Source organism: Giraffa tippelskirchi, chromosome 3 (genome assembly GCF_054371585.1).
Source record: "Giraffa tippelskirchi isolate mGirTip1 chromosome 3, T2T-mGirTip1v1.2.pri, whole genome shotgun sequence".
NCBI classification, from domain to species: Eukaryota; Metazoa; Chordata; class Mammalia; order Artiodactyla; family Giraffidae; genus Giraffa; species Giraffa tippelskirchi.
Genome location: NC_137277.1, coordinates 819863 through 836755, shown reverse-complemented (window position 1 = coordinate 836755; position 16893 = coordinate 819863). Strand labels below are relative to the sequence as shown.

Genomic DNA, 16893 nt, shown 5'->3' with positions numbered 1-16893 from the left:
GCGACCCAATAGACTGCAGCACGCCAGGCTTCCCTGCCCTTCACCCTTCACTGTGTCCCGGAGCTTGTGGCCTTGCAGAATCCTTTGGTAGCAACGTTTAACTTGAAGTTCTACCACTACTACGTGACGTCACAGCCCACAGCCGTGAGCGTTCCAGTCTCTCCAGAGCCATGCCAACACTTGCTGTCATCTTTGCTGGGTGTGAAGTGGTGTCTCATTGTGGCTTGAATTTGCATTTCCCTAATGACTCATGTTTATCATCTTTTCATAAGTTTATTGGCCATTTGTATATTTTCTTTGGAGAAAATGGCTGTTTAAATCCTTTACCCATTTTAAAATTGGTTTCTTATTGCAGTATAAGAGATTTTTATATATTCTGAATATAAGTCCCTTATTTGATATATTATTTGCAGTAATGTTCATTCTGTGAGTCGTTTTTTCACTTTATTGATGTCCTTTGATGTGTGATTCATTGTTTTTTCTTTTGTCACTTTCGAGGTTATATTCTAAGAAACCCCTGCCTAATCCAAGATGATGAAGGTTTACTCTAATGTTTTCTTAGAGTTTTGCAGTTTTAGCTTTTGACATTTAGCTAAACAGGTGATCCATTTTGACTTGGGCTTTATATATGGTGTGAGATTGGGTTCCAATGACATTCTTTTTGCATGTGGATATCCAGATGTCCAGCACTATTTGTTGAAAAGACTGTTCTTTTATTTATTGAACTTATTTAAACAAACAACACCCACCCATTTCTCCCACCCCCCACCTTCTGCTCTGGCAACCACCAATCTGTTGTTCATATCTGTGAGCTTGGTGTTTTCATGTTGATTCCACAGATAAGAGAGCATACGGTGCTAATTTCTCTGTGGACTTGTTTCACTTAACAAAGGTTGTTGTTCAGTCACTCAGTCATGTCCGAATCTTTGCCACCCCATGGATTGCAGCTTGCCAGGCTCCCCTGTCCTCCACTACCTCCTGGAGTTCGCTCAAACGTGTCCATTGAGTTGGTGATGCCATCCAACCATCTCATCCTCTGCCTCTCTCCTCTTCTCTTCCCTTCAAACTTTCCCAGCATCAGGGTCTTTTCCAGTGAGTCAGCTCTTCGCATTGGGTGGCCAAAGTATTGGAGTTTCAGCTCCAATAACAAATGACTCCTTTTTAATTTAAGAGAGTTTGTCATAGAAATAAGTTCCAGAATTGATTCAATATCAAGCCATCGGAAGACAGGCTAATAAATCATTAAGAGTGTATTTGGAGGACCAGCTCCCTGAGAAAGTCCTGGCGGGACCCTGAAGGTGGTACTGAATGAGGTGCAGAGGGTAAGGGAGGTGCTGTGCCTCAAGATGTACGTGAACAGCAACAGGGCCGAGAGGGCTCAGGGTCACTAGAGAGTGTGGGAAAAGGGAGCCGTTAACGGCATCCTTTCCAAGTCCGGTTCACCTCCCCTGGCAGCCCTGCCCTCTGCCTCGGGATGCGGCGTGGTTTGGTTGTCTGGGCGTGGCCAGGGGAGCTCTGAGGAGGAGACGGGTGTCCGCGGTTTGCTCAGTTCCCTTTGGCAGCTGTCGTCTCCTGAAGGCCTTGGCAGGAGCCAGCGCTTCTCTGCCCGCTTTCTGGAGCGCTGCCTCTGTGCCCCTCACGTCGTGTGGGCATGGGTTCTTTTTCCGCCTCTGCAGGTGGGCCTGAGCATCTGCAGGCGAGGCTGTCTTATCCCTCCTGTGTCTGCAGGTTTGCTGCGTTTAGGACTTGGAGAAGGTACTTCCTTAATGGACTGAACGTAGTTAAACCCTTCAGGTGGCACTATGACATTTAGATCCTTCAGAACGACGTCTTGGTGGAGGATGGCCTTTGTGTTCTGTGTCCTTTTTCATAACAAGTTGACGTCACTCTGTCATTTGTTTTGTTGGAACCAGAGTGCAAACTTAGTACCTCAAAGCTTCAGTACTTTGGCCACCTGATGCAAAGAGCCACTCATTGGAAATATCCTGATGTGGGAAAGCTTGATGGGCAGGAGGAGAAGGGGACAACAGAGGATGAGATCGTTAGATGGCATCACTGACTCAGTGGACGTGAATCTGAGCAAACTCTGGGAGGTGGTGAAGGACAGGGGAGCCTGTGTGCTGCGCAGTCCGTGGGGTCACAAAGAATCAGACAGAACTTAGTGACTGAACAACATTATGATTTGTGGATCATTAGTTATTTTGGAGATATTGTAGTTTGTCCTAATGCAGTTTTGCAAAAGTGAGAGCTCATTATAGGGATGGTTAACTAGCTGCTTCGGAGCTCCGTGAAAGCTGGTTTTAGAATCAGCGTGCCTGAGGAAAATCAACTGCCTTGTGTTCCTTGGGGCCTGTTTGGCTCAGGGCCACCGAAGTGCTCCGTGTGGTGAGGGGGGTGAATCGAGAAGGAGCTCGTATCCTCGTAGGCGCTTTCATCGTTAGAAGCCCCGTATTTCTGTGCTGACGTTTATTGTGAAAACGAGTTGCACAAAAGCCTAAATTTAGTGATCAAACACATCAGGACTGGATTATTCAGGTTATAACAAAAGTCCGTGCTATGAAGAACTCGCCCTGGTCTCCTGGCCCTTTGATTTGCCAAAACAAAACCAAGTGAACCCTGCCCCCCTGCCCTCCATCCCAAACCCCTTCAAGTGAGCAGTGAAGATATTCGTACACCTTTGCCTCCAAAATGTGCTTTTGAAAAATAAGGTGGGTGTAATGTTACCAAGTGCCTCTGTGGACAGAAGAGATTCTGGCCAACAAACAGACCAGAGGTAATTGTGTTTTAAACTTACAGAATCTGTCAGTTTTGCTCATCTTCTCTGCATCGTTCATAGTGTCTTGAGAGAGAGGTTAGCCCAGCTTTTAGGAGACATCACACACAAAAAGCAATAAACGTCCAAATCATGCTGTATGAGCTTCAGAGCATGGATGGGTAGAGAAACAAGCATTTTCCTGTGGTTCTTCAACCATTTTTGAAAACAAATGTATGTCAAGCAGCAAACAGGTCCAGCCCTGACCGTGTTCAGGGTCTCTGAATCCAGTTTGCCCCACCCCTGTTCTTCCCCAGAGCTCCCGTCTGCGTCCCTGACACCAGGCTGAAGGCAGCAGTGTGTCCACCATTCAGATTCAGTTCAGCCCAGAGAAGAGGCACGTGGACACGGGGCTGTGGCCTCTGTAAGCAGGGTGGCAGGTGTTGAGAGACAGGGTTGGATTAAAAATAGGCCAGGATGGTGGCATCCAGGCTTAGGGTGGCGGCTCTTACTGTTGAGGATGTGTTCCTATAGCCCACCGTGTGTCTAGAGCGTCGGCCGCCCTGTCTGCCTGCCTCACTCCAGGATGAGACCCCTACTCCATTGTGTCTTGTCTTAAGGAGGGTCCTGCATGCCCCCGACTGGTCAGCTTGGAGAGCCTGTGAGTGTGGAGTTCTGCAAACAGGATGATTTACATAAACATGTCACTCTGATAGGGGGGCTGTATTGATTAGCTGCACATGAAATGGGAGTTAAATTCAAAAACTCTAATGAATTGAAAGACCTAATGATTTGTATTGTGTGATGAGCTAAACCTCTGCAATTTTGTGCCATACTTGTCTTTCCATCATGTGACCAGCAGCCTCTAAATAAAACCAGATGATTTCCTGCCTAAAAAAAAAAAGGCTCAGATGCCCACTGCCCAGTCTGCCGCGTGAGTGCTGGGTCCTGTCCATGGACCTGGGGGGGGGTCCCTGGGTCCCATGGGGGCTGGAAGGGAGGGTGCTGCATCTGCGAGAAGGTCCAGGATGGGGGAGGCCAGACTGATCCTGGGAGGGGGAGGCTGCGAAGAGGACGGGGAGCTTGGCGTTGGGGAGAGGCCCCCACCAGGGGCGTTTCCTCCGGGGCCCTGGCCGTCACCGAGATGGCCCTCAGCCACACACCCCCGGAGCTCTGGCGGGGCGGTGGGGCGGGACGCCTGCTGTCACCAGTGGGGGGGCCCTTGGGGGCCTGGCGCCCAGCCCTGGGCTCCTGCCGGGTACTGTGTGTGTCCCAGTGAACTGTGCTGCGGTGTTGGTGATAACCACCCACTCACGCCACTAGAAAAACATTTTGTTTTTTTTCACTTGAACTTTTGAAGAAGACGGTACTGTTTGGACCTGTGACGTGGAGGTTCCCTGCCGAGGGAGACCTGAGAACTTCGCTGAAAGCAAAGCAAAGTGTCACCCACTCGCTGGCTCTCCTCTCGCCTTAGAAAGAGAGCGTGTCTGGTGATGGGTTGGAGGGGGGGCCAGCTGACTCAGAAGAATCCATACAGTGAATCTGTGTCTCCATCTCTGTTCTTCTGTCTTGGGTTCCTCACTTCATTAACCAAGTGGTGTATGGATTTAAAATGATGAAATTTAGAAAATTAGCCACAAGTGTTCATCTTTAGAAGGAAATAGAAGGGTTACATGCCTGGCTGGTAAAGCCACATATTAAATCTTAGAACTTCAGCTCTGCATGTTGGTTTCTTGCAGATTTGATCTCTCAGTGGAGAGTCTAATGACACAACATGATAGAAGTTAATATCAGGGAGCAAGCTTTAATTTACAAACATTTTAAAGTACAGAATTAGAAAAACTTCCCACCCCTCCTTGGAACAATATTGGTAAAAGATGCTTTTGTTCATTTGGGCTTGTGTGTTAACATGCAGATCATATATATTTAAAATTCTGTTATTTCCTATAATAACACAATGCACTTTTTTTCCTAATTAGAATATGTCCACAGAAGAAAGATGCTTTTACTTGTCTTGTACTGGCAGTGTTAGCAGTTGGAGCAGGTATTCTGGAGCAGTAACTCAGGTTACATTCATGTTGGCTTTTCTGCTCCCTGAGGGGCCTGGGTGGTGGTGCCCCAATGGGGAGGGGGGCGGGGGGGTGCCTGGAAGGATGACCAGCCCCCGCCCCCAGGGCACAGCCCCCCTGTGGACACACACCCTGTCCCTGGGCATGACCCCCCTCCGACCCGGACACTTCCCCCACCACACCAGAATTCCTGAGCCCCGGACCCCTCAGCCTCCCCGAGGGTGGGCTCTCACCGGGGCCAGGACACAGGAATGCTGTTCTGTGGCTCTTGGCAAATACCTGTCTGATTCTGCCTCAGCCTCACTCTCCAGGAAGCGGGATGAGAGCACGTCGCTGGGAAGCGGAGCTGACGGGGGCCTCCGCCTCGCAGGTGGGAGCAGGGTCCCCCCACCCCGTTTATATGAAGGCGCCTGTGGCCCCTCCGCGGGGCCCGCGTCCCGCTTCCCTGCCCCTCCCTTAATATAAAGTCACCTGCGGCCCCTCCGCAGGCCTGGCACGTCTCTCTGCCCTCGGGCCTGGTGGCTCTGCCTTGCTGGACGCACACAGCAGGGCCCGGCCTGTCTGAAGCCTCCGCCTCTGCCTTCCTGCTCCGGGGCCTCCAGCACCTGGTGGGGCTTCACCCGCCTCCCAGCCCGGGCACAGCCGGTCTCCAGACACTGCCCTTTGGTTTGACCACCTCTGGGGAGGCTGCTGTGTCCTTGCCAGGGTCCCGGGGCGGCGGGGAGGTCGGGCAAGGAGGGGCACCGAGGGGGTCACGGGGGGAGGAGGGCCCGCCTGCTGGCTGAGCGCCCCCCTGCCTCCTCCAGGAACCTCAGCATTTCCCGGTCAGCTGTGCACACCCCGCCCCCCATTCCTGTGGCTTTGAGGCCTGCAGGAGGGCCGGGGCAGCCCTGGCTGAAGCAGTGTCCCCGAAACTCCCAAGGGGGCCCAGACTTTGCTGTGACTGAACCCCACACGTGGCTGGGCTCCCCGAGCAGGGGGCCCCTGACACCCCACTGAACCTGGAGGGCAGAGTCCTGTCCCCACCACTTCCAGCCACCTTTGTGTGCGGGGAGGTGCTGGAGGGCGTCCCGTCTGGGTGGCCGGGGATACCTTCCCTATCGCTGCCCCGGAGACGGAGCCAAAAGTTCTTCGACCCCTCACTCCCCGTTGGCTGGGGTTCATGGGAAACGCCCCAAGTTAGAAACCCCAGCGGATCCTGTGGCTCAGGGCAGGGACTCTGGGGTTGGGGGTGGGGCGCTGTGGGGCCCCAGGAGGAGACTGGGGACCCCCCTCCACCCCGTTCTGCGTCGCTCCCCGCTTCTGCGTGCGACGCGAGATGGCCCAGTGGCCCCCCTCCACGGCCATCCTCCGTCCTGGGTTGGACGGGGTTGAAAGTGGGCCCTTGCTGGGAAGGAGACCTGATTACACCTCGTCCCACACGTCTGGGCTTTTTTCTCCTCAGATCTAATGTTGGTCTCAGTTTTGCCCTAACACTCTCAGGTGTAAACACACATGTCTTTGAGGTTTTCAGTGGGACCCCTTTAGCTTCAGTGGGAGTCAGAACACCTTAGTGTTCCCCCCACCCCCAGAGCCCACAGCAGCGGCATTGGGTTTTGTTTTTTTTTCAATGGTGGGAGGTGATCTCTGAGTTACTTATCAGCCCCAGTTACGGTGCGTCTCAGTGTTGGGTACGAACCCAATCCTTAGAGACTTTGGTTTCTTTCTGAAAACAGTTCCGCCCCGTGCTATAGTTTCATGCTGTGGTTTTAACCGAATTGATCTGAAATCGGTTTATACAATTTTATTCAGCTGCAAATTGGTCTGTGCCCTCAAGCCAGGCCGACCACCCGCAGACCCCTCGCCCCTGAGGACAGTCTCCTGCACGCAGCAGCCCCAGCGTGTGCTCAGGCCCCGGGGACGCCTCTGTCAGTGTACCAGCTCCCTAGGGAAGGCGTCTGGGGGGTCAGCCTCAGCTGTGAAGCCCTGGGTGCCAGGCGGTGAGTGCATGCACTCTGGGGCGAAAGACTGAACATTCTCTTTTAAGAAACCAGGTAGCTCTAGTGGTTAAGAACCCGCCAGCCAGTGCAGAAGACCTAAGAGATGCGGGTTCAACCCCTGGGCCGGGAAGATCCCCTGCAGGAGGACATGGCAGCCCACTCCAGTATTCTTGCCTGGAGAATCCCAAGGACAGAGGAGCCTGGCGGGCTGCAGTCCGTGGGGTTGCAAAGAGTCTGACAGGACTGAAGCGACTTATACGCACGCATGGATTTTGGTAGTTGGGTTCGGAGGTCGTAGGGTCTGGTCAGGCTTAAGGTTTGGGAGGTGACCAAGCCCTGAGGCACAGAGGAGCTGGGTGGGGAAGCCCCCTCCATCACTGTCGGTGGTGCCCGTGACCCCGGGCTGACCCTGCGGGGAACAGAGGAGAGGGAGTGGGGAGGGCGGCCTGGCAGCGGTGGGGTTTGCAGAGGGAGGCGGGAGTTGGGGGCAGGCGGCGGAGGACCGCGGAGCGGCACCTGGGGCGGCTCTGGGCTCAGCTGCGGGTGGGACTGCCTGTTCTCAGGCAGGAGTGTCCTCAGCGCAGATGATTCAGGGACCGCCTGTATTCAGCTGCTCCTCTGGAATGTTCTCATTTTTTTTTCCTTTGCAAACTGACTTCATTCACACTATTTGGCAACACAAGACCGATTTTGGAGCCTCGCTCTCTTTGGCAGGAAAAGTTCATTAATTTTAGTCGGCTCCCCACACATTTCACAAGTGAGCTTGAAGAAATGAAGTGCCTGTCCTTGCCACACAGGCTCCGGGACATGCCAGGAGGGCCAGGAGGGCGGCGTTTTCGGGGAGGGAGTTCCCCTCCCCGAGCACTGAGAGATGCCAGGAGGCCGCGGGCCTGATCGCCCCCGGAGATGCCCTCCTCTCCTACGTTCCGGAAACATACAGGCTCGTCGCGGTGACGGCCGTCTGGCTGCAGCAGGCTTACTGGACGGCATCCGTGCCCGTGCGGGAAGAGCCTGCGGGGGCCTGAGGTTCCCTGCGGTCTGAGCTGCGTGGGGTTCTCCTCCACTCGGCCCTCGGAGTCCGAGGTGGGCAGAGAGGAGTGCCTGCCCGCCCCCCGCTCCCTTGTCCTCTGAGTCGGGGCGTCGGGAGTGCACACACATCTCTGACGTCCCAGGCCCCCTGCACGTCAGTCCCTTTCCCGCTCTCTTTGCCCATCTGCTGGGTATGGGTAGTGTCCTCTCAAAATTCACGTCCACTTGGGATCTCACAGGGCGACCTCATTTGGAAACAGAGGCTTGGCGGATGTGGTAGGAGAGAAGGTCACGCCAGCCTGAGGCAGGTCCAGGGCCGCTGTCCTCATGAGAAGGCTGGGTGGCCATGGCTGGGAGCGGCCGTGAGCACACACCCTCCGCCTCCGGAAGGCGCCGCCCTGCCGGCCCCTGGTGCGGGACTCTGGGCCCCTGGAGGCCTGAGGACGGGTGCCTGCTGCCCTGTCGGGGCATCCGGGAGGCCCAGGCCCCCGCCCGCGTTCTGTGGCTGCCGTTCACGTGGGGCTTCCTCCTGTCCCGCCCGGCGTGGGACACCAGCAGCTTCCCCCGTCTGAGGCTCTGAAGAGGCCGGGCTCCCAGACCCGGACCGTGGGGAGCCCTGGGCCCTGCTGTGCCACCCACGGGGCAGCGGAGGCGGGGGGCCTCGGCCTCCAGACCCCGGGTTGTCAACCCGCGGGCAGCCCCCTCCTCTGCTGTCTCGGGTGACACGGGGTGGCTGTCGGGGTCACTGTCGTCAGAGGAGAAGGCGAGGGTCAGGAAACCGCTCTCCGCCCACCCCACGGCTCAGCCCTGGCTTCCAAGACGAGACAGGTGGCAGCTTGGCCTGGGCGGAACGCACCCCGTCCACCCCAGGCACCGCTGCTGAGGCTCAGACGCCAGCCTGTGTGCCGAGGAGGAGGCAGCGTGCAGGGTGACAGCAGACGGGGCGTGATCCCAGGGGCGCCGTGGACACTGGCGGCGTTCGCTCATAGCGGGGCCGGGGGAGCGGCTGGGGGGACTGGAGGGCGTCAGCCTGGGGTGATGCTCGTGGAGCAGCTTCCTGTCTCACCGAGAATTTAAGCAGGAAGGTTACCTCGGGATCCTCCCCACAGCTTATAATCTCACCACTGCTTCAGGCATTTGTCCAAGAGAAGAGCTCTTAGCCGTGTATCCTGGGCCTGTGTGGACCCAGCAGTGCATATTTGTCCTCTGTTGGGGTTAGGACCTTTGCGTCTGGGGTGCAGAATCGCGTCTCTTACTGGGGCCTTTGTGACCGTGCCCACGTGGGAGTCTCAGGCTTTGCTTCTGACGCGTAGGGTCGTGGAGAAACCCCCTCGAGCTGGTGGAGAGAACGTCCGGGGGCTGGTGACGCTGTTAGGTGGGTCCCCAGCACAGTGCTGGGCTCGCCTCGTGCGCTGGTGATGCTGTCCGGGGGCTGGTGACGCTGTTAGGTGGGTCCCCAGCACAATGCTGGGCTCGCCTCGCGCGCTGGTGACGCTGTCCGGGGGCTGGTGACGCTGTTAGGTGGGTCCCCAGCACAATGCTGGGCTCGCCTCGCGCCCTCAGCGGAGGTGAGCCATCATCACTGACCAGCTGAGTCACCTCCTGGACCCTTCTGGACCTCAGTCTCCTCTTCACAAAATCAAAGACTGGGGCCTGGTGATTTCACGGGTTCCTACTGAATATGAGAAGCTCTGTCGCCTCGCATCCACCAGGCTGGCTTGGAGAAGCCGCCCAGCATAAACAAGACAACCTTTACAAAGTCGCAAAGGTAGTGGTTTCCACAACCAGGTGGCCCAAGAGGAACGCCCCAGCTGCTTGGTTGGTGGGGTTGTACCGATTTCAGTATTTTTAATTTGAGATATTTTTGAACCATGAAAGAGAACCTGTCTCGCAGAATCACACAGTGAGGTATTTGTTCTTCTGTTAGGATCTTTGTGTGAATGAATCTGCCTTCTGTTTAGGTCACTGGAATCAAGTTACATCTAAGATATTAAGGCTCAAAGAAATCTACAACTTTCTGGAACAGAGCCTGGACTCTGGAATTAAGCAGAGTACTAGAAACGGCCTTGGACAGCAAGGAGATCAAGCCGGTCCGTCCTCACGGGAGTCGACCCTGAATGTTCACTGGAAGGTCTGATGCTGAAGCTGAATCTCCGTCCCTTTGGCCACCTGATGCCAAGAGCTGACTCACTGGAAAAGACCCTGATGCTGGGAAAGATTTAAAATAGGAGAAGTGGACGACAGAGGATGGGATGTTTGGATGGCATCACTGGCTCAATGGGCATGAGTTTGAGCAAACTCTGGGAGACAGTGAAGGATGGGGAAGCCTGGCGTGCTGCAGTCTGTGGGGTCACAAAGAGTTGGATGGGACTCAGCAACTGAACAATGAACAACTAGAAACAGCCACCATAAAAACCCCAAAAGTGGGATATTCTGATGCTGCTACTGGGGTTCTTTTTAAGGACCTTTCAGAATCTTCTGAAAATTTAGTGTAGTTTTTCTCATAGGTTTGGTTACTGACTTTCCCAGCTTCTATCAGGTTAGAGACGGCAAGGTGGGGAGGAGGGAAGGAACCTTTGTGAAAAGCCTACTCTGCACGTGCCAGGCACCTGACATGGGTTCCCGTGCCCCCATTTCACAGATAGGGAAGCAGAGGCTCTGAGACTGAAGCCTGCCCAGCCGTGAGGTCACGGAGTTGGGATCTGAGCCCGTTTGCTTGTCTGCAAGGCGTTCCGCTCTCCGGTGTGGTGAGAAAGGCAGGGCAGCTTCAGGGGACGCCGCAGTGCTCACCGGGACCTGGAACCTAACGGGGATGTGGGCACTCACCGGACGACCAGCCTGTGTCCTGTGGCTCCTGTTTGAGAAGGGATGGCCCCGCGGCGTCTGCGGGATTGCTTCCAGGGCCCCATAGACCCCAGAGCTCATGGCTGCCCCGGGCACTGAGCCCTCTGTGCCAGCGGGTCCATCTTGCGGACACACGGCAGCCGCACGCACGGAGCGGTGGACATAGTTGCAGGAAGTTTCTGTTTTCTGGAAAATTCCTCTAGTGGAACACCTCGTCTTCTGATGGTGCTGGGTGAATGGGGTTTGACCGTGTTTCATTTTGGGCCTGAGGCTATCTCTGCATCCAGTTCTTCCTCAGTGACATTAAGAGGCCAGGAGGGAAGTGTGGTCGTAGGCTGGGGGTGTTTCTGCTCAGTTTTATGGTACATACTGATCTGATTCTCTTGGGGGTGATTTTAAGCAGATCAGGATTTGGGCCATTGCTGTTTTTTCCTTTGGGTGTGTGAGGACTGCTCTCTGCCTGATTCCTGGCTTGCTTTCTTGGGGTGCGGCTGAGCGTGTGCACACAGCCTGCCGGGCAGTGGTGGTCAGTGTGGCCAGGGCCCCGTGCAGGAGGGGTCACCTCTGCGGCTTTGAGTAATCCATCCGCAGTCTCCGCAGATGAATCATTCATGAAAGCAGGTTTCCATCCTGCTCACTGGATGCAAGCTTTTCTTGCAACGTTGGGGAGACTAAAGTCTTCAAGTGTCTTAGCCCCTCCCTGGGGTTTATCCCAGTAACGGGTTTATGAAATAGAAACACAGATATACAGTCTTCTCTGAGATTGTCTCAATATGTCTGTCCTTTAGAAAAGCACATCCAAATACTTTTGGAGGACACGAAGTAAAAAACTCAACATCTCATCGGTATATAAAAAATATTTTTCCAACTGGATTTCCTCCCGACTTGTTTTGATCAGCCTCTACAGGCATGTATTATCTTGCACATGAAAGTATAAGCTGACAACCTCCTAGTAACTGAAACATTCCAACAGGGAAATACCAGTGTATCGTGAGCTGTGATGGACGCGTTCAGAAAGCCTTCATTTTCTGATCCCCAGATTGGAGAGTGGCCTCGTATTCCAGTGCAATCGCCCTAACTGTTTTTTAAGCTCATTTTGTGCTGCGGTAATTGAGGTTCAGGGAGCTCACGTGCCAGGCAGCCAGTGAGTGGCAGAAGGGATGTGAGGCGGTCCGGGGAGTGTGCTCTGAGCGCCTCGGTTTATGTTGTGATGCTTGTGCTTCTGCTCAGCCGTGTCCCCCTCTTTTCTACCCCGTGGACCATAGCCCACCAGGCTCCTCTGTCCACGGGGTTTCCCGGGCAAGAATACTGGAGTGGGTGGCCACTTCCTTCTCCAGGGCGTCTTCCCAACCCAGGGATTGAACCTGCATCTCCTGCATTAGCAGGTGGGTTCTTTCCCACTGAGCCACCGGGGTGGCCCTTGTACTGTGACAGTAGATGCTAAAGCATACTGACCCGAGAACCTGTTTGCTCAGCGTGGAAGCATTTTGTGGGAGCCCGTGAATTAATTGGCAGCTGGAGTGTTAAGAATTGACACCTGCTTAATCTCCAATATGTATCAATACAAACAGCTTCTACAATTCGGCAACCAAAGAACAAACAACCCAATTGAAAAATGGGCAAAAGACCGTAATAGACATTTCTCTGAAGAAGACATACAGATGACTAGTAGGCACATAAGAAGATGTTCCACATTGCTAATTGTTAGAGAAATTCAAATCAAAACTACAATGAGGTGTCACCTCATATTGGTCAGACTGGCCACTATCAAAAAAAAAAATACGAACAATAAATCCCGGAGAGAATGTGGAGAAAAGGGAACCCTCCTCCACTGTTGGTGGGAATGTAAGTTGTTGCAGCCGCTGTAGAAAACTAAAAATGGAGCAGTCCCACTCCTGGGCGTGTATCCGGAGACACTCGAATTCAGAAAGATGCCTGCTCCCCATTGTTCACAGCAGCACCATTCGCAGCCTCAATGTCCATCGACAGATAAATGGATAAAGATGTGGTACGTAAATATGATGGACTACTACTCAGCCATAAAAAAGAACAAAGTATGCCGTTTGTAGCAACATGGATGCAACTGCAGATTGTCATACTAAGTCAGAGAAAGACAAATATATCACTTATAAGTGGAATCTAAAATATGGCACAAATGAACTTATCTACAAAAGCAGACTCAGCTGTAGAGAACAGACCTGTGTTTGCCCAGAGGGAGAGGTGGGGTGGGAAGAGCTGGGAGTTTGGGGTTAGCAGATACAAACTATTAAATACAGGGTGGATAAACAACAGGTCCTACCATGTAGCACAGGGAACTATATCCAGGATAAACCAGAATGGAAAAATATTTTTAAAAATGCATTTATGTGTGAAACTGAGTCACTTTGCTGGACAGCAGAGATTGGCACAACACTGTAAATCAACTGCACTTCAATTAAAAGAAAAAAAGGTCTTCTGGAGAGAGTGGGCATGTGATACGGGTTCCCGGATGACGGAGGGTGTTCTGTGGGCCATCACCGAGGTGCTTCAGTCGTTCATGAACAGTTCTCAGTATTTTTGAAATGAACCCCTGGCTGTGGACCGCGGGTGACTCCCGTTGAGGTCACTCCACTCTGGACTCAGGGAGGCTGCCCGGTGCCTTGTGGAGGTGGAGGCTTTGCGGTTTCTGAGACAAGCCCCTGCGACCAAGGCTGGCTGGGTTTGTTGTGAAGCGGCTTCTCCCTGAAAGGACGCAGGGGAGGACGTGGGAGGCTGGAGAGCAGCGCAAGGCTCTGGGTTCCGAGCAGAGCCAGCATCCCCTGAAGCTGCGTGCTGCCGCCTGCTGAGGGCACAGGAAGCCCCGGGCCGCGGGGGTCCGCCTCCAGGGATGGGTCATCTCGGCGGAGCACCTCCGTCTGCCTGATGCTGGAGTATCGTTGCACAGCAAAGCCGAGTGTCTTATTTCGTACAGCCTTACCTGTAGCATCTACAAACATCTTCATGATCTCAAGTTTGTCCCTTTCTCCAAATAAGACACTCATCAACTGTTTCTTTACTTTACTAAAGCATTTAAACAGTTTTCGTGTCCTTTTAAGGAAACTTCTAAGCCAAGATGTAGGTCTTCATTACCAATGATGGCAGCTTTCTTAGAACCAGTTTATGAAAACACGAACACCTTGGCCTACCACCTCTAGTTTTTGCTTTCTGTGTTTCACAGCTTAATTAGGGGAATAAAATGTCATCTTTAAGAAGAAAAATCTCTTACTAAAAGCAGCTCATAGACTGATTGTTGGTACAGCCTAGAAAATAGTAAGCATAGGGTGTGAAGGGAGAACGGCACATATATCCACACACACACATACACCTGTGTATATACACATGTATACAGGTGTTCGGTTTTTTAATGAGCCCTGGCAATTGTAAGCAATCATTGTCACAAAGTCAGTTTTGACCTGCAGACCCAGCAGGACGGCGGGCCGCCCAGAGCGTGGAGGGTGTGCTGGTCGAGTGGTTACCGTCCCCCAGTCCCTGTGGCTCCCATCGTGTCCCCACCTCAGGGCGAGAAGCAGCATGGACATCGCTTGGGTGGGTCTCCCAGCTCCCCGCCCCCCCGCCACCCCAGCACAGGAAAGAGACGTTGGAAGGGGCGGAGTGTGCCACGGCCTCAGGGCTGGAGTCTGGGAAAAGGCGGTCCCAGGATCTGTTAGTTTCTGAGACCGAGACCTCGGTGGCCTGGGAAGAAGGTGTGGGTGCAGCTTTCCGTCAGGAGGTTAAAGGCGGTTTGGAAGCCCTGCCCCTGGAGGCGCGGCCCACATCACGGCCTGGCCCGTGGGTGCAGACTGCATCTGGTCACAGGTTTGGGGGCGGGGTTCAGGTGGGCGGGGGGAGAGCATAACAAGGTCTGGCTGCTCGCCCCAGGAAGAAGCCAGACAGGCTCTGGCTGCCTTCTGGGGCCGCGTGCACGTGTGCGTGAGCGGTCACCGTCGCTGCCCGTGTGCTGCCTGCCCAATGCGCTCGGGTCCCGGGCTCGTCACATCGCGCGGGCCCATGTCTGGCACATGACAGACACCCAGCAACGAGGTACTGAGTGGAGTTGGGTTGCAGTGATGTGTCACAGACAAGACAGTCACAGGAAAATACTGTCCTCACAGAGCAAAACTGGGCTTTTCAGCTCCCCGTGGTTTTAGGGGAGAACAAATGTAAAACCCATTTTCAGACTAGTGAATCAAAATGAGTCTCAAATACTGAGTGGACTGTTTTCTAAGCTTTGTGGAACTGGAACACAAAACAGAGAAAAGCTTTTTTTTTTTTTCTCAATTATTTTTGGGGCCGCTGTGCAGGATCCTAGTTTTCCTGACCAGAGGTCAAATCCTGGCGCCCTGCAGTGGAAGCATGGACCGCCAGGGAAGTCCCAAAAGTCACTTTCTAAAATGGGGTGAAGAGCTGGAAATTGGCTCAGATTTCTTTCCCTATGTCCTTTCGTGAAAAGCTCTGGCAAAGTCGGCTTGACCTTTGGGGAGAGGAGGCCTTACCTTCAAGGTCACCTAACAGCTGGGGGCGGGTGTGGGGCAAACTCAGATTCAGTTTCTCTGGAGGATTTGGACAGGGGAGATGAACAGGCAGAAGACTCAGAACTGGCTCCATCAGTTTGGTCAACAAAGCTTCCTGTGTTGATGCCGCGGAGGCAAACTCCCCGCGGCCCAGAATGGAGGCGGAAGCTCCTGGAGGGCCCAGGCTTCTCCCGGATGCCTGGTGCTGTGCTCACAGCCCCCAGCCTCGCGCGGACGTCCCCGCGTTTGCTCACTGCAGGCACCGGGGTGGCGATCATCTGAGTCATTGTTTATAGCCCAGGAACCCTATCAGCATTTCTCCAATTTTCTCTTCTTTGTCAAGGGAGCAGAAATCCATTACAGGTGTTTCCACAGAACTGACCTCATCTTCCCTTCCTGGGTTTAGCGCTCAGTTGCCAAGAAGTGCAGAGTGAGCAGACTTCAGGGCGGAGGGGGGAGGGACGGCCCGTCCTCCCGCAGGCCCCCTCCCACCAGCCTCCTTCCTGCAAAGGAGTGTCTGGGCAGAGAGGCCCAGCTCCTTGGGGGTCCTCGCGGACCCCAGACGTAGTCAGTGGAGAACCACAGGCTCCACTTGTGATGACTGAGTCTGTTTTCAGAGACACTGGTGCCTTCTGAAGAGACAGCACCTCCTCTGCCACCATCCAGAGACCCTGACCGCAGACTGGCCTGGTGGGCGGGAGTGGGCAGTGCCCTCGCGGATGCCCGAGCCGGGAAGCACACTCTGTCTCCTCTTTCTCCCCACGGAGGCCGAGGGTTGGAGCTGGGAGAGCTGCCTGCGTCTCGTCCCGGACCCCTGTCCCCCCTTCCGGCATCAGACGTCCCCGACTGCGCGGGGGGCGGCTCCCCTCCACCGCGTCCTGAGACCTGGACGAGGGTCAGTGCAGCTCCGGTGCCCTCTCCTGCTCTGTCTGCCCGAGGCCGGGGCTCTGACGGGCTTCCAGCTTCGGTCTCCTTGTTCGCAGGCTCGCTCCGTCACCTGCGCACGTCCCGGGCTCACTCAGGCTTGCTTGCCTGGGGTGCTGACATCCCCCCCACCCTTCCGCTGGACCGCTCGGCCAGGCTCAGGCCCGACTTCTCACCTGGGCCCGGCTCGTCCCTGCCACCCCGACCTTTCAGCAAGGAGACACCTTGCGCCCAGACCCGCGGTAACCACAGGGCCCCTCTGTGCAGCCGATCTTCACCCGTCTTGCTGCTCAAGTCCAAGTGCGATGGTTGGAAAATCAGCCTTAGAGTGGCCATAGCTACACCCCCACTGAGGACCCAGGTGCTCCAGTTGTGGGGAGATGACCAGCCGCCAAGGCTGCTGTCCTGGTAGACTCTCTGACCATCAAGCCAGCCCCCGGAGTTGGAACTCAGCCTCCCCACGACTGGCTGGTGGCTCTGCCCTTCCCTTCTTCCTGTGCTGTTTCCTCATCTGTGATAAAGGCACTGAGCTGTGCATCCTGAAGACTGTTCTTACTCCTTATCTCACTCGGCCAACCCTGTTCAAGTGTAAACCCCGTAGTCTAGCCAGGAGACCCTTCTGCAGCCACATGCCTGCCGTGCAGCAGACGTTATCAAAAGCCTCGGGTGACTTGTCTCTTGTTTCCCTGTGTGCCTGCGCGTGCTGATGGAGACCCTGGACCGCTGGCCACCTGGCTCTCGGGCCCTCTACCTGGGGAGCCTGCCTC

At 54.6% G+C, this 16893-nt stretch overlaps 1 protein-coding gene and 2 long non-coding RNA genes across 5 annotated transcripts in view; 2 read left to right on the top strand and 1 right to left on the bottom strand.

Moving 5' to 3' along the window:
• The window catches only part of PRKCA (protein kinase C alpha), a 289903-nt gene that overhangs the window by 96626 nt on the left and 176384 nt on the right, over positions 1-16893 (top strand). The window lies entirely within an intron of this gene.
• On the bottom strand, positions 8210-13906 carry LOC145542272 (uncharacterized). Its single transcript, XR_014079735.1, has 2 exons — positions 9343-13906; positions 8210-9250 (listed from the first exon to the last, which is right to left on the bottom strand). It is a non-coding gene; the product is annotated as an uncharacterized LOC145542272 (long non-coding RNA).
• On the top strand, positions 13409-16670 carry LOC145542276 (uncharacterized). Its single transcript, XR_014079739.1, has 2 exons — positions 13409-16097; positions 16186-16670. It is a non-coding gene; the product is annotated as an uncharacterized LOC145542276 (long non-coding RNA).